A 26063-nucleotide genomic window follows, 5' to 3' on the forward strand; every position below is an offset into this window, starting at 1 on the left:
ATATATATATATATATATATATATATATATATATATATATATATATATATATATCTAATAGATATATCCCTATCAGATGATCGAAATTTCAAAACTTCGAAAGTCATATTCCCAAGATCATATGACTGAAGTTTTGAAACTTCAAACATCAAATAAAAAAATTAACTTAAAAAAAGTTTATGTTTTAGCAGGGGGCAAGCCCTCCTGCACCCCCTGCTAGTTAAATATACCGACTCCAAGATCGCACTACATTGCAGAAAAGGGTAAATTTCCCATTCCATGCTGTACAGCGATCTCCATTCAAAATGTTCAAAGTTTCAAAACTTTGATTATATGGTCTCAGCCATATGACTTTCGAAGTTTTACTATCATAATCCCGAGTACAAGTTAGATGAAAATGGGAATATCGAAAAACAGTTGGACGATTCCCATTTCATCTAACCTGCAGAAGTGCGAGTGTACAGATTTGTGAATGGCATAGTGCATTCACACACCTCTCTTCAGCATTCTGAATACAGATCGCGGTACAGTGGGGGGGTCAGGAAATTATCCTTTTCTTCACTGTAGTGCGATCTCGGAGTTGGAATATATTATTTGAAGATGGTGTGGGGGGCATAGATGGCATTACTTTGTGTGCGGTAGTGGCTTGCTTAACAGAATGTCAAAAGTGCAAATTCAACTTTGTTGGTATGTGCATTTTGACATTCTGTCTAATTGATATGCTGAACTTTGCACAATTGATTCCAGGATGTGGATGGATTTTGTTGTGTATTTCGACAATTTGATAGTAAACCTATATATATATATATATATATATGTGTGTGTGTGTGTGTGTGTGTGTGTGTGTGTGTGTGTGTGTGTGTGTGTGTGTGTGTATGTGTAAACCAGGTCACAAATCACAAACTGAGAAACAGTGAAGAGACAGATGGAGTCCACTCAAGCCACTGGAATAAATTATTTTTTAATATCCACAACAACGTTTAGCGCTTTCATTCCAGTAAAGGAACTTCCTCAGAACAATCTCAATAACACTGCCAGCACATATTATATTCAAAACAACCAATCAACACACAAATAGAAGTCACATGTTACAATACCTTTAAAAAATTTAAACAACATAGATTTTTAGTTTTACAATTGGTGCTATAGAATACCCATCATTTAAACCAGGAGGGGGTCAAGGCATTTAGTCTAATTTGCCATTTTAATTATTTTTCGTTAAGATGTTCATCAGTCACTTTGCCTCGGATATGCTTTTTGACTTGTATAACTAAAAAAACAAAGAATGTGTAGAACTGACCATATGATGTCTATACAGAGCATTTGTTGTCTTTTTCTTTTTAATATCAGCATTGTGCTCATAAATTCATCCACAATGCACAATCTGGCCCCTTTAGAGCAGGGCAATGTGAGGAGATCTGAGCGCATACAGGGACAACAGCAGCGGAATGACAACACATCCAAGCAGACTATGAACCAGAATTACATTCTGCAAGGAGCAAAGCAGAAGCAGTTTTATAAGCAGAATGGCAAATTAGACTAAATGCCTTGACCCTTCTGCCTTGCAGAAGAGTGGGCAATGATTGAAGACAGAAAACAAAAACTGTCCATCTGCAATTCATTGTTTAGTATTTCACTCCAGTTTCCATTAATTTCAACTATACTATATTTTTATACTTTTGCCATGTGCAATGCATGAAAAAAAGTGTAAAAAATCTTTTCTGAAACCCAGACAGACAGCATCCATGACCTATCAATGTATATTGAATGTCCCTTGCTTTGAGACATTCCCTGACATTTCTTTTTTTCCAAAGCAAATTTCAGTGGAGTATTCCCCATGGAGAAGACAACAGATACACAGAGCTGAACAACTGACTAGAAGATGGACAGTTTTGTTTTTGGCTTTGCATTAGAGCATTACTCTGTGAACAAGGAATAGTAGGGAACTGTAATTCTCTATTAAATATGCAGTAGCAATAACTGGGGAATATAGCCTGCACAGCTGTGTGTCATTGTTCATTGTCTGACTTAATCAAACTAAATTACTTTAATGGAAAGATGAAGGTCTTCTTTATATCAGTTATTTTCTACTAACGGTGTGTCAGGAGTGCATGTAAAGCTGTTAGGAACTTAAAACAAAGATTTCATTGGGAAAATTCTTTTTATTCAAAGCTTTCTGAAAACATGACCTGATGCAGCTCTTCAGGATGATTATGCAGATATATGTCAGTAATTTAATGGTGATTTATATCTCTGTCATTCTATTGAGCTAGCTAGCTGTCTATTCATATATATGGTTTGTGTATGTGGGTACACACACACACACACACACACACACACACACACACACACACACACACACACACACACACACACACACACGTTTCAGATTATTTGGCACTTCAGTGAAAGTCTCTTCAATCAAAACCGCAATCGTAAGAAAAAAAAATCACTGAGTGTTCCTTCCAACAAGGCAAAAAAAAAAAAACACCAACAAGAATTTCTGCAGATGACAATTCCCCTTTGTACCCCACATCTGGTAAAATAATACATACTAAACCCAATATCATGCAATAGTGGGGAAAAGGGGAAACTTCTTTTAGCCGAATGTCTACTGAAATCCTACTCACTTACTACCAAAATTGCATGCAAACAAATAAGCACAAATTTTAATACAATCTTCACAGATATACATACACACAAACACACACACACACACACACACACACACACACACACACACACACACACACACACACACACACACACACACACACACACACACACACACACACACACACACACACACACACACACATACTAATCTCATCAACTATTTAAATAGTCAGGGAATATATACAGCATTTATATCATTCTATCGAAAGATGAAAATAGTGAACGCTATTTCATCGAACCTAAAATATCTAAACCACATAATATCAAACATTCAGAACAGCAAATTTTTTCCTTGGGAAAAATTTGCTATTCCGAAACATATACACACAACACAAGCACATCTAAAAAAACATCAATCCACACACATACACTTATAATCCTACAACTAACCCTACACTAAACTGTACATACACTACTAGCTATCCACTTACCTTAACCCAAACCCTAACCCTAAGGTCCGTCACTATCACACACTCACCTAACTTGCGCCTTAACCCTAACTCACTTAACCCACCCCTAACCCTAATTCACCTAACCCGCGCCCTAACCCTAACTCACATACCCCATGCCCTAACCCTAACTCACATAACCCGTGCCCTAACCCTAACAACCACACAATCACACACTTACCTGAACCTGACCCGTAACTTTCCACAACAGCTCTGAAAATAGCGAAGCCACAGAACCGGCCAACCAAATTCTTTTCCTAGGAAAGAATTTGGTGTTCTGCAGCTTCGCAATTTTTAGTGCTCGCTCAAAATGGGTCAATATTAGAACATTCAAAGTTTTAAAACTTCCATGTTCTGATATAGACCCTATAGACATATTATTACCAATGCCCTGGGATTCATAAAGGCTTAATGCACTGTGGCAACCTTCCCCTCCACAGGTTTTCACAGTGTGTTATGCTTAAGTGTTTCCAAAAAAGTGGTACAGCTACAGCGGTGGAAAGGAACTGGCCTGAACAGGGACAAGAGTCTTGCTGGTGAAACTGCATGCAGATGCAACAGTCCAGTTGCTTGGCTGCTAGTTAGTCATTTATTATCCCCCAGGAATATTTCAAATATCTGAACAGAGCTGTAGAGTGATTAATAGAATAGTTCTATTATACTATTTGAGGCATGAAATGCACAAAGTGTACCCCATGTTTTGATGGGATACACACATTCACTGCAATGGATAGATCAGGGTTGTTAGCATGACTCCGAGTATATAATCTGAAGCTGTTCATGTGTGAGTGTTCATGTGTGTGTGTGTGTGTGTGTGTGTGTGTGTGTGTGTGTGTGTGTGTGCGTGTGCTCAAGTGTGCAAACATATATATATATATATATATGTGTGTGTGTGTGTGTATATCTATATATATATATATATATATATATATATACTCACACACACATGTATAGTGGTATATTTGCAGCTGTCTGGATGTGTGTTTATGTGTATTAGATATGTTAGATGAGAAAAGGCACACAGATATACATAGTCACATAAGAAAATTAATTTGTTTAGTCTCTATATCATTCATCCTTGAACTCCACAGTCAGCATTATTATCTGACCACCATCAGTCTCAAACAAAAAACTTTCTCTTTGAATTCACTAAATAATAAAACACCACTTACAAAAAATAAAATAAAATCTAAGCAAGATCTCCCCCTTTAATCACAAAAAGAATAATTCACATGGATCATGACCCCTAAAACAACATAATTTTTAAAACATATTTAAAACAAGATTTTTCTCCACCACAAAATTAGCCTGCTGCCATCCTCCATACAGTCTCATAGGCCAACAAACTGGAATTAATTCTCCATGGACCCATGGAATAGAATACTGGATTGGGTGGTAGATAATGAATCCTAGGATGTATTTACGAAGGCATGGGACAAGAGAAGAAGGGAGGAGTGGGAAGCTGGAGATGGACATAAAGTAGAATGCTAAATGTAGTTAAAAACAGTTATGATTACTGTGCCTCTCTTCCAGCAGGTATATCTAGTGTAATATAGTGCAATGTAATTCAGAATATGGTAAAGATTAGAATGTTATTAGCAAAAAATCACTCCCAAACATCGTGACACTTGTCAGATCCCCAAACTGCAAATAACACAATATGCCCCAGTCTAGTTGGCAAAAAAATGTATAAGAAACCCAATTTTGCAATGATAAACCTAAAAAAGAAAATTTGCTTTGTGATAGTAAACAGCATTCTCTACCCCATCTCCCACAGCAAATCCACCATCTCATATTCTCCCAAATACATGTGGGTAGGTCCCCAAGTTGCCAAAGTGCTTATAATTCTCTATTTCTTAAGTATTCCAAAGCAGCAGTAATGCCAATAAGAAAGAATTCTTCAGCAGCTGCTTCCCTGATCCTACCTCCCACTGAAGACTTTTGATTCTGCACTCTCCAAAAACTCTCACTACCATCAAGAAGCTAAAGAAGAAACCCAGCATAAGCTTAAACTCCAAGCAATATTCAGCCTGATGAAAGTATCAATCAGGGTTTGCATTTATATCTGCAAGGAGAAAACAAAGGCCTATAACATCATAACTTGTAAAATGTTTCTCTCTTCAGTTTTGTCATATCATCATTGGATTCAAACCTCATAAACTTTTTAATTGCTATTACACAACAATTCTGATGGAAACTGCCATATTTGTAATTTTCATCACAGTTATTTATCAAAATGGTATTTTGATCTGGTGAACCAATGCTTATAACTTATTTCATGGGTGTTGACCTAAAACTAACACTGGTATTTCACTATCTGACATCATGAATCCAGTGTTAGTAATGAACAGTTATTAATTAATCATGAATGCAATATCAGTCAGCCAATATCCAGATACAAATGTCTTCTTCATACAAACTATAAAGTGTAAAACAGTAACAAAATAGCTTGTTCCACAGCAACAGTTGTTTCAGGATATGGCTGTAAATCATATAGATGTACTTGCTGGAAGGGGGCAAGGCCTTTTGCGGCATTGGGTCACTCAAGAAAGTAGGCAACATGACTTCACTAAAGACCCAATATGCTGGGGACAATGGGCTCATGACATGAAAATTATGTTAGATTTCTACTGCCATGCTGTAATTTATCAACAAAAGTATTTTTATTATATGACACTCCTGGCACCTCAACTTCTCACCTCCCAAGATAGTAAAAGCAACAACAATTACACATCTTAAATATACTTTTTAATGGTCAACTAGTTTGGTTACACAATTAATCATAAGGATATAAAGTAAAACACCAAATGTTTTTTTTTTTTTGCAAATTTTATCTTATTTTACTATGAAAACTGCAATAAAACAAAGCACCTGAGGTCCATCATTAATCACTGACTATGCAGAGTATGAAATTTAAAACATTTTCTTGCTTTCAAGGACAAACGTGAGCACTAAGTTTATCATCTCACTTGGTAAGCACTAGAGCAGCAAGGGCATGCCTCTTTCACTTGATATACCAGCTTTATTTTATTTATTTCACTATTTGCTAATCAAGAAAATAGGCTGGTCCAAAAAACCCTTTTCATCCATGCCCTGAGGTCAATGAGTTAGGTGGAGAACACAATTCTCATTTACAATAAACTTTTAGAAAAAATAGTGATAAACATAATGCTCAGTAGAAATACCATGATAGTTACAATGACAATGTACTTACATACAGTAGTTGTGGAGACATAGTGACATTAAACAAAAATTGTAAGACATAGCAAAACGGAGCAAATACATCCAAAATGGAATTAATGGCATTTTAAGCTGCTTGAGGTCAAAATCATCAAACTGTACTGACAACATATTGTTGGTAATGGTTTTACTCTTTACAGTGTGTTTTCAGGTGTCTCTGAAGCACTTGAATTTATATTCTAAAAGTTTTCTTTTAGTCTTGTTTGAAATCTGTTCAGTAGGTTTTGCATTCTAATTTCTGCAGGTAGCTGGTTCTAGCAGGCAAGAACAACATTAGAGAATTCTTCTCACTGGTAGATAAAGCAAATGGTGATTGTACAAATATGTTGTCAATACAATCTGATGAATTTGAACTAAAGCAGTTTAAAACTCAATTCTCCCCATTTTGGGTAGATTTGCTCCATTACTACATTAAATATACATGCTGGTTGAAAGGCATATTAACCATAACCAGTTTGCTTTTTAAGTACATTTAGCTTTTTTATGTTGGTATTCTTATTATTGTTTTTAGTCAGTAAGTATCTTAAGGTTCTGAGGATTCAGAGCATGTTAAAGAAAATCAGAAGGAAAGAAAGGATGAAGTTTCAGCAAATGAAGAAAAATAAATGAATTAATGTCTGTAAAGCAAAGAGGATACATGCTAAAAAAGGACGCTTCTTTGTTATGCAACACACACATTACAGGAAATGATAACATTTTTCTATGAATAAACCTTTAGTCTACAGACAAGGGTATAATTTCTTTCCAAAAGAGAATGTAGAGAAATGAGACAAGATGCAAGTAAAAAATAAGAAATCAAAATTGAACATGGAAAAACTAAAGAACATTAATGTAAGAAAAAGGAGGAGAAAGACAGAAGCTGGCGACATGGCTCAAGCTGAGGATGTACCAAGCCAGCTGCATGAGAAGTCTATGCTTGCAAATGTAATAAGCAATGAAAACAGTGCAATTAATAAGACTGACGGTGATGAAGATCATTCCTTTGCAACAACTAATATATATTATGAGAGATATTATTGACTTAGAAGTTGAAGCTTCTTCAATTTTGGTCAGAAAAGATATTGCAATTCAAGATTCAGTTAAAATAGAGGATGTGAGAAAGGCCTTAGAACGTCTTAATGTTAGGAAGAATTCATGCTGGAATAAATGATCTCATCCATAAGGACTCTTTGAATGTTAGTAGGGAGCTTACATCCCTCTTAGTTAGCATAGCTGGTACAGGTGTTAGGGTGTATTTATCACAAATCACATATAGAAAGGAGAGTCAGATCACCATGAATGAAAATTTTGGGGGTAAAAGCAGACATGAAAAAAATATCCTATTTTAAAAAATGGAAATGTATAGAACATCTGAACCTAATTTTAGGTACACGTATTTAGACAGGATAGCATCCACTTGTCAAGCTCAGGGAAGAAAATTTTTGCAGCAGATATTTTCAGTATTTCAGAAACACAAGGAAGGATTTTTGTCAGTTTGAAAATGTAAAACTCCACAGATAGGAACATTTAGGTTCATAGGTGTGTACTAGGCTAATGGCTCTGGAGCCTTTACAAGCCTAGCCCATAGGATTACCCTGGCATCATGCCAGCTGACCTTAGTTTCCAGTGCTTCTATCAAGTAGAGCCACTGAAGTGATCGCTGGGGTGAATTTTCTATTTCCCATCCCCTCATCAAGATTTCTCTTGAAGAGGGCCAGTGAGGTGCTCTGCTTGACATGTATGGGAAGTCTATTCCATAGCATGGGCAATATCTGGGTTATGAACCTGTCCCTCCAGCATGTCCTGTTGATTGTGGTAATGAGGTTGAGGTCTCTGGAGCATGTGGTATGGAGAGATTGGGATTTCTTTAGATGTAGCTTTTCTAACAGAGCTGGGTCAGACATGGCTTTGTAAGTCAAGCAGAGATCGCCTCTAAGTAGGCGATATGAGACAGAGAATAGTTGGAGTTTTTTGAGTCTGTCCATATAGGACAAGTGTTTAAGGCCTAGCATCCTCTTTGTGAGGTACTTTTGTGGCCTCTCCAGTTGTTGCAGGTGTCTAGTGAGGTACATGCCAAATGGGGCATTGTATTCGATGATTGGCCTAATGAGGGAAGAGTAGAGGGAGACAATGACCTCTTTCTTCCTGGATGCAAAATCTTTAGCAATGAGATGTGCCACGTAGAAGGACTTTCTGACCACAGTGGCAATGTAGTGATCAAAAGAGAGGTTTCTGTCAACCTGTGTTTCAAAATCTCTTATAATGCCTTCTGTGTTCAGTAGACTACCATCAATGTGGTAATTCAAGGGAACTGGGTTTTCCCAAGGGGGATGATGACACATTTTTTGGCATTGAGGTTAAGGCCATGGTTCTGACACCAGTCGTTGGTTTCAGTGACGCCTTTCTGTAGGATGTCAACATCACTTGTGGAGTTAATAATGGCTCCCAACTTGCAATCATCTGTGAACTTTGTCAGCCAGAGTCCCTTTCTGTTGGGCTGGATTTCAGAAAAGTAGATACCAAACAGGAGCGGACCCAGGACCGAACCCTGTGTGACTCCACTCGTGACTGGTCTGCAGTCTGACTTGGAGTCAGCTACTTTCACACTGTGGGTTCTATATGTGAGCCAGTTTGCAACCCACCTAGTGATATAGGGGTTGATGCCTAGCTTAGTGAATTTTTCTATGATTCCTGAGTGGGGAATGGTATCAAAGGCCTTGGCCAGATCAATGTAGGCTGTATGAACCACCTTGTCTTCATCCACAGCTCTGGTGACTGACTCAAAGAAGTCAACTCAGTTGAGCAGGCATGGTCTACCCTTCACAAAACCAAACTGTGTAGGATCCAGAGTTTGGAGATTCCCTACATCATTTGTTTATTAGGTCCATGATGATGTGTTCCATAGCTTTGCATATCAGACTCGTCAGGCTAATAGGGCAATAGTTCCCAGGGTCTGCAGTCGCTCCTCCTTTGTGGAGAGGGATGACTGTAGCAGTGCACCATTCAGTAGGGGCAAAGCCTGAGGTGAGGCTATGATTGAACAGGGCACACAGGTGAGGTGCCAGTTCACCCTGTAGTTCATGTAGAACACAGCCAGGGATATTGTCAGGTCCCATAGAACCTGTATTCTTGGTCTTGGACAGTTCTGTTTTAACCTGTGCAGCAGTAATACTGGGTGCCTGGCAATCTACTGGTATTGTGATTGATCCTTTGTGGGGGGTAAAGTTGGCACTGAATCTGTTAGCCAGTATACTGGCAATATCTGTTGGCTCGGTATAGGAGGTACCACTGTGCAGTAGCTCAGAGCAAATCTGGGTATTGTCATGGAGATTCTTTACATAACTATAGAAGGCCTTGTGGTTGTATTTACTATCTGCTGCAATTCTGTTTTCATAGCTAGCTTTAGAGGATTTGATGAGGGATCTCAACTTTTTGTTGAGGCTGATAAGGGAGTTTTTCCACTTTTGGGACATTACCTTATTCCACATCAGTTTCCTCCTTCTGTTTTAGAGTTTATTTATGGCAGAGGACCACATGATTGGCTTCCTTTTTTTTGAAGAGAGCGTCTTGGTTCTATTGGGTATGGCGAGATCCATGCATTTGTGTACATGTTCATACAGTGCACTGGTGTATGATTCGGTGGTCATGCAACTGTTCTCCATTTGCATGGGTGCCGTGAAGTTAGCAACCTCTCTTTTTAGGAACCCAAAGTTAGCTTTTGAGAAGTTTTTCATGGTGGTTTCCTTTGCGGGGGGGGGTGGATTTCCAAGATAATTAGATTGTGGTCAGATTTAACCAGGGAGGAGTTGACTATTGGTGTAGAGCAATGGTCATCCATGTTAGTAATGACCAGGTCAAGGATGTTGCTACCTCTAGTGGGGGTAAGAATGAGTTGGTCCAGGGCATTGGAATTAATGAATTACAGGAAACATTGGGCAAGTGTATAGGTACTTGAGTAGTTTTCCCAGTTAATGAAGGAGTAGTTGAAGTTGCCCAGTATGAGAGTGTTAGGTTGGACCCTAATATTATCCAGGGTGCTTAGGAGCGTGGAGTGTGAGTCTTGGGACATGGCTATGACCAGAATCGCTGTCTTACCCAATGTTAGCTGCACCTGAAGTATCTTAGGTGGGTTATGTTAGGCTACCAGTCTAGAGGTGTGCACATCCTTTATGAATATGGAATAACCACCACCTTTGGAGCATTGGTCCAGGTTCTGGGGCCGTAACAGGTACAAGTATGCAAAATCTGAAGGTAATGCTACTCAATGCTAGAAGTCTAAACCTCAAAATGCACTCTCTCAAGGCACTCCTAAAAATGGAGAACATTGATATCTGTGCAGTTGCTGAGACCTGGTTCAAGGCTCCAGGGAGCACCCATGCAATACCAGGCTACAACTCTTACCACACTTTTCGGCCACCAAACCAGGACCAACACACTAAAGGTGGAGGAGTGTCCATATTCACCAAGGAAATTCACACCTCTAGGCTAGTTGCCCAAGACAATGCATCCAAATTTTTCCGGGTGCAACTAACACTAGGTAAGACTGCAGTCCAAATTTTAGCTTGTTACAGATCCCCCGCCATGCCCCAAGATTCTCACTACACCTTTCCAAACATACTGGAAAATATTAAGGCACAACCAAACACCCTAATACTGGGTGATTTCAACTACCTGCCATTAACTGGGAAAACTACTCATGTACCAACACCTTTGCCCAACAGTTCTTTGAATTCATAAATTCCAACACCCTGGAACAACTAATTCATAGTCCCACCAGGGGCTCCAATATCCTGGTCCTGGTCATTACCAACATGGGAAATCCAAGCTCCACACCAGTGGTCACACCCTCATTGGTTAGGTCTGACCATAAGCTAATCACCTTTGATATCAACATCCCACCCCCACCACCCAGTAAGAAACCATCCGTAAAAAAACTTCTACAAGGCCAACTTCATGCTACTCAAGTCAGAAGTGACAAACTTCATGACACCCATGTAGACGGGAACTGAAAGTTTGACTGCCGAATACTACACTAAAGCACTGTACGAGCACATCCACTTGTGCATGAACCGTGCCATCCAAAATAGAACCAAGGCACTCTCCTCCAAAAAAACAAAGGCAATCTGGTGGTCCCCTGTCATAAACAAACTATATAACAGAAGGAAGAAACTGTTGCAGAAAAGAGGAAAATCCCAAGATGCAAAATATTTTCCTTACAGCCTCAGTAAGAAGCTGAGATCCCTCACAAAATTCTCCAAAGCTAGTTACGAAAATAAAATTGCCAAAGATTCCAAAGACAACCACAAGGCATTCTATAGCTATGTCAAGAATCTAAATGGCAATGCTCAGATCTGCTCTGAGCTACAACAGAATGGCATTAAATATACTGTTCCCAAGGACATTGCCAATATCCTGGCAGATCGATTCAGTGTCAACTTCACCCCCCTCACACCCCCTAAAGGGCCCATTTCAATGCAGAAAGATTGCCAAATTCCAGTAATCACTGCCACACAGGTAAAAAATGCACTGTCCAAAGCTAAGAATACAGCATCCATGGGACCAGATGACATCCCGGGCTGTGTACTACATGAACTACAAAATGAACTGGCACCTCACCTAAGTGTCATGTTTAATCATAGCCTCACCTCAGACTTTGTGCCCACTGAGTGACGCACAACTATAGTTATCCCACTCCACAAGGGGGCATCCACCTTGGATCCTGGGAACTACCATCCCATCAGTCTGACGAGCCTGATCTGCAAGGCCATGGAACGTATTATCATGGAACTTATAAACAAAGACATTGGCAACCTTCAAACATAGGACCCCACCCTGTTTGGGTTCATAAAGGGCCGACCGTGTCTCCTGAACCTGATTGACTTCAATGAATCAGTCTCCAGAGCTGTGGATGAGGGAAAGGCAGTCCACACAGCCTATCTGGACCTCGCCAAGGCCTTCGACACCACCCCCCACTCTGGAATCATAGATAAACTTACTAAGCTGGGCATAAATTCCTAAGGCACTCGATGGGTTGCCAACTGGCTTACCGACAGAGCCCACACTGTAAAAGTAGCGGACTCCAAATCCAGCTCCAGACAAGTGACAAGTGGAGTACCTCAGGGTTCAGTCATGGAACCGCTCTTGTTTAGCATCTACTTCTCTGAACTACAAGCCAACATTGAGGGACTCTGGCTAACAAAGTTCACAGATGACTGCAAACTGAGAACCATTATTGAATCCCCAAATGATGTGGATATTCTACAAAAGGACCTTACAGAAACAGATGCTTGGTGCCAGAGCTATGGGTTCAAGCTCAATGCTAAGAAGTGTATAGTTATCCCCTTTGGAAAAAACATGTACCCATGAATTACCACATAGGTGGCAATAGACTAAACACAGAAAGTGTGATAAGAGACTTAGGAACACAGGTGGACAGTGGTCTCACCATCGATTACCACATTGCCACAACAGTCAAGAAATCCTTCTATGTGGCAGACCTCATCACTAAGGGCTTTTTATCCCAAAAAAGGAGGTCATTGTCCCACTGTACTCATCCCTCATTACACCCATCATAGAGTACAATGCCCCATTTGATATGTACCTCACAAGACATCTGGAAAAACTGGAAAGGCCACAGAAACACCTCACTAAAAGAATCACAGGCCTAAAGCAGATGCCCTATGCTGACCGACTAAAAAAACTCCAGGTATACTCTGTCACATATCATCTACTCAGAGGCGATCTCTGCTTAACATACAAGACTATGTCAAACCCAGAGCTGTTGGACATGCTACACTTAAAGAAATCCCAATCCATCAGAGCCACATGCTCTAGGGACCTAAACCTTGTTATCCCAATGAACAAAACATGCTGGAGGGATAGTTTCCTGACCCAGAGACTCCCCATACTCTGGAATAGACTGCCCATACATGTCAAGCAGAGCACTTCCTTGGCCCTCTTCAAAAGGAACCTTGACGACTGGATGGGAGATAGGAAATCATGTCAGCCACACTGCTAGACAGGGGTCCAGGGAAGTAAACATTGTGGGAAGAAATAGCCAGGGAATTGTTATAGCTAGGCTTGTATAGGTCCTAGAGCCGATAGCCTAGTACCAATCTATGAACCTATGAACCTACAGAAGGGCCTCACTGAGACTGATGCCTGGTGTCAAAGCCATGGCCTCAAACTCAATGCCAAAAAGTGCATTGTCATCCCCTTTGGTAAAAACTTGGTACCCATGAACTACCACATAGGCGGCAGTCCACTTAACACTGAAGGTGGGTTAAGAGACCTTGGGACTCAGGTGGATAGTAGTCTCTCCTTTGATAATCACATCACCACAGTAGTCAGTAAGTCCTTCTATGTGGCACACCTCATCATGAAAGGGTTCTCATCCAGGAAAAAAGAACTCATTGTTCCCCTCTACTCGGCTCTCATTAGACCCATTATTGAGTACAACGTCCCTTTCAGAATGAACCTTACAAGACATCTGCAACTTCTGGAAAGGCCACAAAAATGCCTCACAAAGAGGATTACGGGACTCAAACAGATGCCCTATGCGGACCGTCTCAAAAAACTCCAGCTTTACTCAGTAGCCTACTCTGAGGTGATCTCTACCTAACATGCAAAGCTATGTCAAATCCAGAGCTGTTGGACATGCTACAACTAAAGAAATCCCAATCCCTCTGAGCTACACACTTTGGGGACATAAACCTTGTCACCACAATAAACAGAACATGCTGGAGGGACAGATTCCTGTCCCAGAGACTTCCCGTACTCTGGAACAAGCTACCTATCTATTTCAAGGAGAGTTCCTCATTAGCATTTTTCAAGAAAAATCTTGATGAGTGATTGGGAAATAAGAAATTTTCTTTTTTTTTTGGGATTTGGGGATCACTTCTGTGGCTCTGCTTGACAGTGGCACAGGAAAATAACCTTCGTGAGTGGAGAAAGCCAGGGAACCTTGTTGACTAGGCTTACACAGGCCCTTGGACCGATAGCCTAGTACCTACCTGCGAACCTATGAACCTGGTAGTGCAGGGGTGCTTTCTGCTGCCTTGAACCAGGTCGCTGTTACAGCACAAATGTTGATGTTCTCCATTTTAAGGAGTGCTTCAAGCGAGTGAATTTTAAGATTTAGACTTCTAGCGTTGAGCAGCATGACCCTCATACCGCATTTGTTTGTAGCTGTTATGGTGGTAATTTGGTCTTTGGAACACCACCTAAAAAAGCACTATAGGCATGGCAAGAGCCTTAGCCAGTATCCGGAAGCCCAGGGATGACAGATGCAGGCCATCTCTGGCAAAGCATTGAGGTCTGTCAGTCATGTCATCCCAGGCAGACAGATACTGGATCACATAGAATGACACCAGATACTTAGCCAATTGTTGAAATCGATGATTTTCTGCTTATACTGTGGTATCATTCTGGGTGATGGTAGAATGCTGCTCAGGGCTAGGGTCATACCCGCCTGGGCTACATAATCCGAAAGCTCCTCCATGTCTCTTTTCATGTAGTCCAGGGAGGTATGTCTCAGGTCATTCACACCCACATGTACAATGACAGAGTCATATTTATACCTGTTGTTGAGGGACCTGAGTGCATGCGTTATGTGGCAGATCCTGGCACCTGACTGGCAGCTGAGTGTTACTTTCTCCTTATTCAACCTAGTGAGTGGGACATCAGTCTGTCTCACTATCGAGTCACCTATGACTAGTGTGCTGGGCATGCTGTTTTGCCTTAGGGGCTTTAGTTAAGTGGCACATTGTTTAGGAGAGTTATGTGTCTCGTGATTAGTGTGTTGTGGTGGTTGAGTGCGTTTCTGCCTTGGAGGTCTTTGCTGTTTGGGTAGATTTTTATTGAGAGCCTCCGTGAAGGTGGGTGTGTGGTTTGTGTTTTTATGTGAAGGCAGTGCTGGTGTGTGTTCTGGAGGGCTATGTGTTCCATGTGGTGTGGTGCAAGTGTTGGTCTTTTCCTCTTGACCAGCTATTCCAGTCCTGGCTGGAGAGTGCGTGGCTTCCAATTTGGATATATAAATGCATCTCTTGCAAGTCTGAGTGTTATGAGGTAAGAGGAGAGGGTTGTCAGTGTACATGAGGCAGTTGCTACATTGCCTCAGGATGCCAAGTTCACCAGGTTAATAGGTGAAAGCACAGGGAACTGACCTTTAGACATGCCTGGAGGGGTGGGCATTAATAATAAGTACTGCAGCTGTTTCCTTGTATAACATTTAGTGCTGGTAGCACTTTTGTGTGCTACAATAATTGCTACAAGAATTCTGATAAAGTGCTAAACTAATAATCTAGTAAAAGTGTAGGAGAGGAGAGAACTAGCAGATCTAAGGGAAAATTTGAAGAGGAGACTTTGGCACCACTCAGAAGCTTACAAACAGTCCTGTATACACCATATCTGTATCTGGACTAGACTAGTTGCAGGAAAGGTGAGAAACAAGCATAAATGTGGGCTTTTAAACCAGAAAGTTGAAAGAGATGGATAAACTGCCCAAATGGTCAACAAACTACAATTTCTAGGCCAGAAACCACTCCTCCTGTGGTAGATAAGCTAGAAGGCTTCCCTTCAACACAGAAAGGCTTGGGGGACTTAGAAGCTTACAAACAGTCCTGGATACAGCAAATATGTATTTGGACTAGACTAGTTACAGAAAAGGTGTGAAACAAGTGCAAATGCAGGCTTTTAAACCAGAAAGTTGAAAGAGATGGAAAAACTGCCCAAACAGCCAATAAACCACAATTTCTGGGCCAGAAACCACTCCTCTTGTGGTAGATAGGCTACCTAGTGCTTACCAATCCCAGTGATAATATAGAAGGCTTCCCTCCAGCACAGAAAGGTTTGGGGGGGGCTCAGAAGTTTACCAACAGTCCTGGATACAGCAAATCTGTATCTGGACCAGACTAGTTACAGGAAAGGCAGGAAACAAGCTTAGATTTTTTTCAGAAAGCAGCTAAAACAGTACTAAAAACAACTGAAAGTGCATTACAAGCTAGCAAACTTGAGTGTGTAGAAGTGGTAAAGCAAATACAGTTTAAATAAATGCAATGGATTCAAAATGTATTCTGAACTGAATTCAATTGTTGTTTTATTCAACTCTGAACAGTTAAAAAGTGTCAAAAATATTCTTATCAGCTGAGAAGGAGATTTTTTTAGTAAAGTGCAAAGGGAGAAAGGAGGAGCAGAAGATAATTCAAGGTTAAGAACCTAAGTGGGTTGGCCTTCTCAAATGTTCTTTCTGTATTAGGCAGAATGAAGACTAGGCTGGGAGGAGTGTCCCAGATCAAATTTTCAGTGGGGGGGGGGGGGGGGCAACTGCAAAGCCACCAACTATAACACCACAAGAATAGGGTGGGTAGATGGGAGGGAGAAAAACAGTTTCAGAACAGATCAGAAAACAATGACAGCAAATATATATAATTCAGTCAAGCAAAAATTAAGACAGTTAAGAACTCTGAAAGGTTAAAGTGCCAGAAAATATACTTAGTTTGTTTGAGAAGCACTCTTCAGTCAGAACACAAAGAGATTCTAAATGGTATGCAGTGATTTACAAACAGGGACTATTTTTAAATCAGCAAGCCTTGAAACAATCAGATAACACAAAAGCTATTAGACCAGTGTTAATGCATCTCTGATGGTTGTTAATGCTAGAAGCATTAATAATATTTTACTGGAAAATTTGCTACATTCCCACAACATTGGTGTTGTTATTGTTTGAGAAACATGGTTAATGACTGGAAACCATTTCTGTCAGGTTATAACTGTTTTTACTGTAACAGACATTCTAACAAAAAAAATCAGTGGAGGTTTTATGACAGGGATTATAACAATTGTTAGAGTGCATAGACCACCAAAGTTAAGTGCTGATGACCTAGAGGAATTCATGCATTTCTTGCATGCAACACAGGAGGGAAGAATAACAGTGTCTGGGGACTTACATTTACCAGAAGCAGACTTGGAATAATTGGAACATATTAGACATTGTTTGTGTTCCTAAAGAAATTATTGTTACTTCATGCCAAGTTTTACCACCATTGATAGAGTACATAATAGAGTACAACACCCCATTTGGTATGTACCTTACAAGACACCTGTAACAGCTGGAAAGACCACAGAAGTACCTCACCAAGAAGATTACTGGCCTTAAACAGATGCCCTATGCAGCTCGACTAAAGAAATTCCAGCTGTATTCGGTTGCATACCGCCTACTCAGAGGTGATCTCTACTTGACGTACAAGGCCATGTCCAACCCAGAATTGATGGACATGCTCCACCTAAAAAAAAAAATAAAATCCCCGAGAGCCACACGGTCTAGGGATCTAAACCTCACTGTAACAATAAATAGGTCTTGCTGGAGGGATAGACTCCTGTCCCAGAGACTCCCCATGCTTTGGAACAGGATTGCAATCTACATTAGGCAGAGCCCCTCACTAACACTCTTCAAGAGAAATCTTGGCGAGTGGATGGGAAACAGAAAAGTTACCCTGGGGATCACTGCAGTGGCTCTGCTGTACAGAGGCACAGGGAACTAATGGCTCTGCTTGACAGAGGCACAGGGAACTAATCTAAGGGGGTGGCAAATGCCAACACATTCTGGCTAGACTTACATATGCCCTCGGTCAGATAGCCTAGTACTTATCTTTGAACCTATGAAACTATGATGTGTAGTGATCATGGGATTATAAACATTAATTTGTTGCTAGATAATTCTTCCAAACTGAAATCTAAACCAATGCACAGAGGATTAGTAACAGATTATATGGAAGCAAACCAGCCACTATGTAAAACTAATTGGAGTGATGAGTTCAATGGAAAAACTGCAGAAGGAACATGAAAAGATTTTAGAGAGAAATTGTTTGAATGCAAAAATAAAAAAAATGTTTAACATCAGGATCTTGGCACATAGCTTCAGGAAGATATATTTCCATAAGAAAAAAGATACTTGATTAAAATGACAGACAAAAATGTAAGAAATGGAAAAGTGGTTGAACTACAACTTTGAAGACTGAAATAAACAAGCCAGACAGACAAATTAAACATAGTCTGAGACAAGATTTGACCATAATGGAAAACCATTTTATAGATATATAAGATGTGGTATGACTGAAAACATACTAACTGAAAAACTGGAAGTGGATTATAAAATGTATTCTTAGGCACAATAGATTATAGATATATTTACAAAATCTTATGCAGAGCAGTCAGACGTAGGCTACCCAAGTAGCTGTATACAGAGGGCAGTGCACAGTTATCATTTGTATGAGTGGGGTGGGGCAGTATCAGGTGATATCCACAGAAAAACATGTGCATGTCAACAACAGTGATAGTTATTTGGTGTGATGTGTAGCAGATTTGTGGGAGATGAGGGGGCCAAGGGTACACTGAACAGGAGTGTAGCACTGTTACCATTGGTGTGCATGTGTATGGAAGCTGGTATTTTAGACGTGCATCTGTGTCTGGTAGAATGCAAACTCTGCAGATGTTGTAATACTGTGGTGAGCCCCTACAGATGGGTTCAGAACACCCACAGAAGATGTGGTGGGCATTCTGTGCATGACCACTTCTACTGGAGCACTTTGTCCTGAGATGGTCACAGGGATGATCCAGCCCTTGCCTAAGGGAAGGTGTGCTGTGTGAACATGAGTGATGCCCCATACCATGCATTGCTACAGCATGAGCTCCACAATGTCATGGATATCCATGCCTTACCCTACTAATCTCCATACTGGATGTTGGGGTGGAAGTGGTGGCACTGCATGAACCTGACCTTGGCCTCTCCCTTACATAGTGGTCCTCATTACTGGAGGTAAAGGATGGGTACCTATGGAAACTGAATAGTATAAATGTGTCTGGTTAAACATTAAATGATGCTAAACATGCTGTTTTAAATTGTGGTTTGAAATTTATACCAACAGTTAGACATAGATTGTATGAAATTAAAGCTGATATTTTCAAACTTGTCAGAAAATTGCATCTAAAGATTTTTTTTAATAAAGGTGCTTTTAAGTATAGCATATTGAGTCATGATGAAAGTCTGGATGATTCATTTAATGACAGTGTTTATTCATGTCAGTCAGAAGATGATATAAATGCTTATATGCTACTGTACACTAGTAATGTAGAATGTAAAGGTATGTTCCTTCCTCCGTTTACCCACAAGGGAAATCAGCATTTTTATTCCATGTTTAGTTATGCTGTTGAAAAAAGTTTTTCTGAATTTAAAATTACTGACTATAACTTAACAAAAGAAGACTGGAAGATGTTGACAGCCCTGAGTATTAAAAATGGCATTGTTTTTAAACCTGCAGATAAGGGCAATAAGTTAGTAATTATGAGTTATGCTCAATATCTAAACATGTGTAATGAACATCTGAATGACACAAATACATATGAAAGAGTGGAAACTGATGCTAATACAACAGCCCTGAGCAAATATAGTGAATTAATAAGAAAAGGGCATAGATTGGGCTATTTTTCTTTTAAAGACATCAAAAAGAAATTTACTGTTGAGGGTTGTAGGATAGCTCATTTTTATTCCCTTCCAGAAATTCACAGATCCACCATTAATCCTCCTGGTCATCCTATAGTTTCTGGAAGAGATTATTTTTTATTAAATTAGGAGAGTTTTTACATCACTTTTTTTACCTAAAATTCAGTCATTACCAGCATATGTAAAGGATGTATTTGATTTTTGAAAAAAAATTAGGTTATACAATGGAGTGAAAATATGTATTGGATGTCCATTGATGTCAAAAGCCTTTATACTAGCATAAGCCATAACTTTGGTTTAGAAGAAGTTAGATTTTTCTTAGGGGATAGTCCAATGACAGAATACATCATTGAACTATTGGATTTCTGTCTTAAAAATAATTTTTTTGAATCTGGTGGTAATTTATATAGACAGAAAGAAGGGACAGCTATGGGGCATCTTTTGCCCCCTCATATGCTAACCTAACTATGGGCCTATTTGAGGCTGAGTATATATATATATATATGTATATATATATATATATATATATATATATATATATATATAAAAACATTTTTTCATAAATATGTAAGGAAGTACTTTAGATATAGTGATGATTTAATTTTCCTGTGTGATGGGGGTATTTTTGAGGTGGATAGTTTTGTAAGTGAGCTACATAACAACACATTTGGCTTAAAATTGAATGGACTTAAAGTAAGTAAAAGAGTTCCGTATTTGGATGTCCTTTTGGACAGCAGTAAGGATAACAAGATCCGTACAACAGTCCACAGGAAATTTGAGAGTGGTATACAATACTTAATTGTCCAAAGTTGCCATCTTCCTCATACTATTCAAGTTATACCTTTTGGTGAATTTGTACAGTTGCACAGATTATGTAACAATGTGGAGGATTTTAATATCAAAATAGGTAAAGTGGGATGCATGTTCAGAAATAGGGGTGTCAGCAATGAACTCCTGGAGGAATGCTGGGGTAAATTTATTAGGGAATATATTTTTAAGAGTACCAGAAGTGGTGCAGTATCAAAAGATACCTATAGAAATCAGGGGGACGATAGAAAAGAAAATATATATTTTGTGACTACATACAGTAGTTTTAGTAAGATTCTTACAAATGTATTGACATTTTATTGGGACTATATTCTGACACTGAAAGATGTTAATCAAAATATTAGTGAAACACCTGTTATATCTTATAGAAGAGATAGAAATCTGAAAGATTTCATAGTGAAATCTAAATTTGTTCTTACTAATGATGGTGTTCAAAAAGGTTTAACAAAATGTGCAACCATTACATGTGGCAGATGCAAAGCCTATAAATATATTATGCAGAACTTTAATAAAATTAATGGACAACCTTTTCAGGTGAAAGGTTGTTTCTGTTGTAATGCTGAGGGCATTATTTATGCCCTCAGTTGCCCCTGTAACAAGTTTTATATAGGGGAAAGCAAAAGACCTTTTAAGATTAGATTGCTGGAGCACTTAAGAGACATAGCAAGAAATAGAAATGAAAATTCAGTAGCAGAACATTTCAACTAGGTACATGGGGGTATAAGTGATGGCTTAAGAGGTTCTGTGTTGGAAAATATCAATATTTGTATGTATGATGATAATAATATTAATCAATTGTTTTTAAGGAATCTGTGTATATTTTAAAATATAATACTTTGGCCCCAAAGGGGTTAAATGCTGAGCTTGACTGGAGTTTTTTATTTGATTGTTTTATTAATGAGTAATTGACTTAATTGTTTAATGGATGTAAGTATATAGGCAGGTTGTGATTTGTGTGAAGCTGTACTCCTTGAAGACTTGTGTAGCCAAGACGTCAGAAGAATAAAATGTGATGATCTACTAGCCTGGTGGTTCTTCTTTTTACTTGGTCCTTTTGCTATGGTCATTTAGCTATGGGAAGTGTATCTGGCCTGCTGCCTGTATACACAGGAGACCTGTGTTGTGCAAGCTGCCTACAAAAAATGCCCAGCAAGTCATTTGTATGGGACATGTAGTCCCTCAGGTCATCTAATACATGCAGTAAAACACATACCATCACAGAAATGACTCAGGTGTTGTTAGCCTGTCCCTCTTCATTGGCTCTGCACATTCCGAGGGTCACAGACATAGACAACAAGCATGGACAGGGGCCAGTACCCATGACATCTGTGGCCATCGGCTGCTGCCCACTTCCTATCTTCACTATGATCAATACAGATGGCAGCAACCAAGAGTAAGTGCATCACAGTTAAAGACATCCCTTCTTGGGTAGACCTGTCTTCAGCTCCCTGTCCATTAGCATTTCCATTTGTCTCTTGTGTGGTTTCCACTGACACAGAGGTCATGTCCACTAACTGATGTGGGAATCTGGATTCCACATTTCCTGTTTTCAGCATAGACACTGTGTTCCCTGGCCATGCCAAATTTCAGCTGACATAAATGTCAAAGTCTGAGTTGTCTCTGACAGGCAGTGATATATCCATAGTGGAGAAGTCTGCTAAAACATCACCAGTGAAAATGCCATTGTTTTAATCTCAACAAATGCATAACTTCTGCTTGTAGTGGTAGAAACTAAAAACACTGACCTTACCTTATATTGATGGTCTTGTCTGAATCCCCAATGTTCCTTGGTAAGGAATCAACAGAACATATAATGAACAGATGATGCAGGATGCATCTGAAGAGAATATATGTTATAGGAAGATTTTTCTGGAGCTTTCAGTAGAAGACTTGAAAGAAGCAGAGCAGAGAGCAAAGAACATCTCTTGGGCCAGAAGAAAATGATCCAAGGGATGACCTGCTTGATTTAATAGAGATGGATCGACATAATAAGACAGATAAAAGAAACAGATTACAGAAAGTAAATAAGACCTAAAATGTCAGAAAATTGCTAAAACGGATGAGCACAATAATCGGGACTGTTAGGAGAATTTAATGTGATAACAAATAAACAGCTAAGCTAATAACAAATAAAGTGTTACCACAGAAATGTAGACTAACAAAGGAAAAGGAACTGAACGAGTAAAATGCCACCATGAGGGGACTGAACAGAGAAAAAAAGACATAACTGACTAAGACAAGAAGTTTTGCTGTTAGATGAATACAGAAAAAGGGAACAGATTATCAGAGACTATTAGAAAGATAGACATGGTAAAAGCAGCATCCAGTATTAAAACAGACCAGAACTATCATACACTATTGACAAGAATAAACTAAAAATATCAGCACAAGCAGAAAAACTTAGTCTGCAGATAAAGATAAAAAGTAAATCATTGATGACCAAAAAAAGGTTTTATATAGAATTGGGAAGCACAGCAAAAGGAGCAGAAGCACCAGTAAAAGAAAAAAAAAGAAACAGGTACATTTTCAAGAATATTTATAAAGACTTTGTTGGACATAGGAGAATTAAAAAAACATTAAGGAGCTCTAGTGTAGAGGATATGAAATGGGATGATGTAACACCTAGAGAACTGGAGATAAAATTAAGAACGCATCTTAATGAAAAAATCATGTCCCCAGTCACAGTACCTAAATTCTGGCTAAAGTTATTAACATATTTACACAAAGATTAGCCCTAAATTAGAATTACTTATGTTTCCTGAACAGACTCCAATCTTGTTAACAACAAGAAAAACATTACTCCTTCTAAAAAGTAAACCTACTAGCCACCCTAAGAACTATAGACCAATAACTTGCCTTCCCACCATATTCTAAATTGATGCAGACAGACTTTATAGCCATTTAGAAAAAATCAGTTATGGCAACAGAACAAAAATATAATAAAAGAAAGGCATATGGAACAAAAGATCATTTGTTGCCAAACAAAGCCATTATAAAGAATTGTAAAAAGGGGAATAATATAAATATTGCTTCAGTAGATTACAAAAAATCATTTGACAGCCTTTCCCATTCACAGATAATGGAATGCTTATAGATGTATAAGATAGACCCTTCACTGATCAAGTACATTGCAGTGACTATGAAGCAATAGCAAACCACACTGCAGCTAAATTATAACAAAGGGCAAATTGCTATCCCAAGGATAAAAATCCAAAGGGGAATATTCCAGCGAAATTCTTTGCTGCAGCTGTTTTTTCTTGCACTTAGCCTATTAAGCTCTTTACTCAACAGATTAGACTATAGTTAGTGTTTAACTCCCAGAAATCTACATCCTCTAAAAACATCTCATCTGCTTTTTGTAGATGATTTCATATTATACAGGTGTCAGATGGGAAGCTGAAAGCATAACTACAAATGGTTAAAACTTTCTCAGGTAATATAAGAATGACACTTGGTCTTGATAAACATTCAAAAACAATATTTAAAAAAGCAAAGCTGCAGCACCAAGAAAATATCTATTTGGAACAGGAATGTGATATAAATGAACTTAAGCAGGAGGACATGAGTAAATATTTGAGAAAAGATGAAGGGTCAGCAATAAAACATAAATAAATGACAATAAAGCTCACTAAGGAATACTTCAGAAGACTTTAGCAAATATTGAAAACTTCCTTGACATCTAGGAATAAAATTCAAGCTATAAATCAATTTGCACTTCTATCTTATAGCTTTGTTTTGATTAACTGGTCCTAAAAAGTATTGAATCAGTTGGGAATGAAAATATAAAAAATGTTTCATCCTAATCAAATGATGTATAACAACCAATGCCAATATTGTAGGTTTCTTGCTGTGAAGAAAGTATAGGCCACCTCGAAATTGACTACATGTATAGGTCTGCAACCATGGTACTGCATACATATCTGCTGACTTCAGTCAGTCCAAAAATAGTGACAGTTTTAAAGCATGAGAAGAACAAGTCTAAGGTGACATCTTTGTTCAGTTTAGCAGAAGCATTTTGGAATAAAGTGGAGATGGAAATGAAACCAGAAGTAGACGACTAAATGTGCCAAAAAAAAAGAAAAAAATATAAGAAAAAGGATCAGATGAGAAGGAAAGAAAACTGGAAAGTCTACAAATATAGTGGTAAGTATAGAGATATTCTGGAACAGCCTCATGTTGACCAAGATTTGACATAGGAATGGTTAAGGAGACGGCAACTGAAACCAAAAGATGAAAGGCTGATAATGGTGGCTCAGGATAGTGGACTACATACAAAGTCTATTGAAAAAAGTGGGAGAAACAGATAAATGCAGGTTCTCTAAAACAGAGCTGGAAGCAGTTGTGCTTCATGTTATTGGGTGTAGTACACTCAAGGCAGTGGGTCTACATAGTGAAAGGCACAGTAATGTGACAAGAGTGCTGCACTGGGAATAATGCAGTTAATACAATACAGAAGTAGCTATGAAGCACTGGAAAAATAAACCATAAAGCATTACAGAGAATGACAAAGTTTATACTACATAGAATCACTCGTTACCAACAATTCAAAAAACAGATGCAAGAAAATCAGATATAGTAGTCCATGAAAAAAGACAAAAGTAGCACCGATCATTGAAATTGCTACACCTAGTGATTACAGTGTCTTACATACAGAGAGACACCAAGTCATAAAATATCACAATTTGCAAGAAGAAATGAGAGCAAAGTGGAAGAAAAGATACATAGTAGTTCCAATATTAGTGGGAACAATACGGCAAATAAAAAATAATTCACAATCATATTAAATATTCAACCACAACATGTCACTGTATATGAACTGCAGAAGGAGGCAAATTTGGTGACGTTACAGGTGCTAGGAAGAACATTCTTGGCTAACATCAAGGACTGAAACAGTACTTTCACGAACTTTAATCATACCCTGACTTAGGAATAGGATCCATTCTCAACATGATATTAGAAACCCAAAACAGTCAGAGAAATTAAACCAAGACATTTCCCAGTATGCATTTACCTGATACATAACAGACATAAATACCAGGGTCATCTCTAATGTGTAGGACTCCACCATGGCATTGGAGGACTCTGACCCTGATTGCAAATGGGCAAATAACTTTTCAATCTCTTTTTAAAGGTGGTTGAGCTGACAGACCACATCCTGTCACCCTAAGCTCCTGTGTCAGGTGGATGACATGCGCCTTGGCTGTACTTATATTGATGTCCTAGTATCTGATCTGGATGTAGCTTCTACTCTAGCCACAAACAGCATTTATAAAATTCACCAGATCCTGCCAGGCATGGTCATGATGGTGCTGGTGCTATTTAACATGGGCAATGAATCCCTGAGAGTGGAGATGGAGAGCCTGCAACAAGACCTCATTCTTTGCGTGGAAGAA

This window comes from Protopterus annectens, chromosome 13.part0 (assembly GCF_019279795.1).
Source record: "Protopterus annectens isolate FY-2018-M chromosome 13.part0, PAN1.0, whole genome shotgun sequence".
Lineage (NCBI taxonomy): Eukaryota > Metazoa > Chordata > Ceratodontiformes > Protopteridae > Protopterus > Protopterus annectens.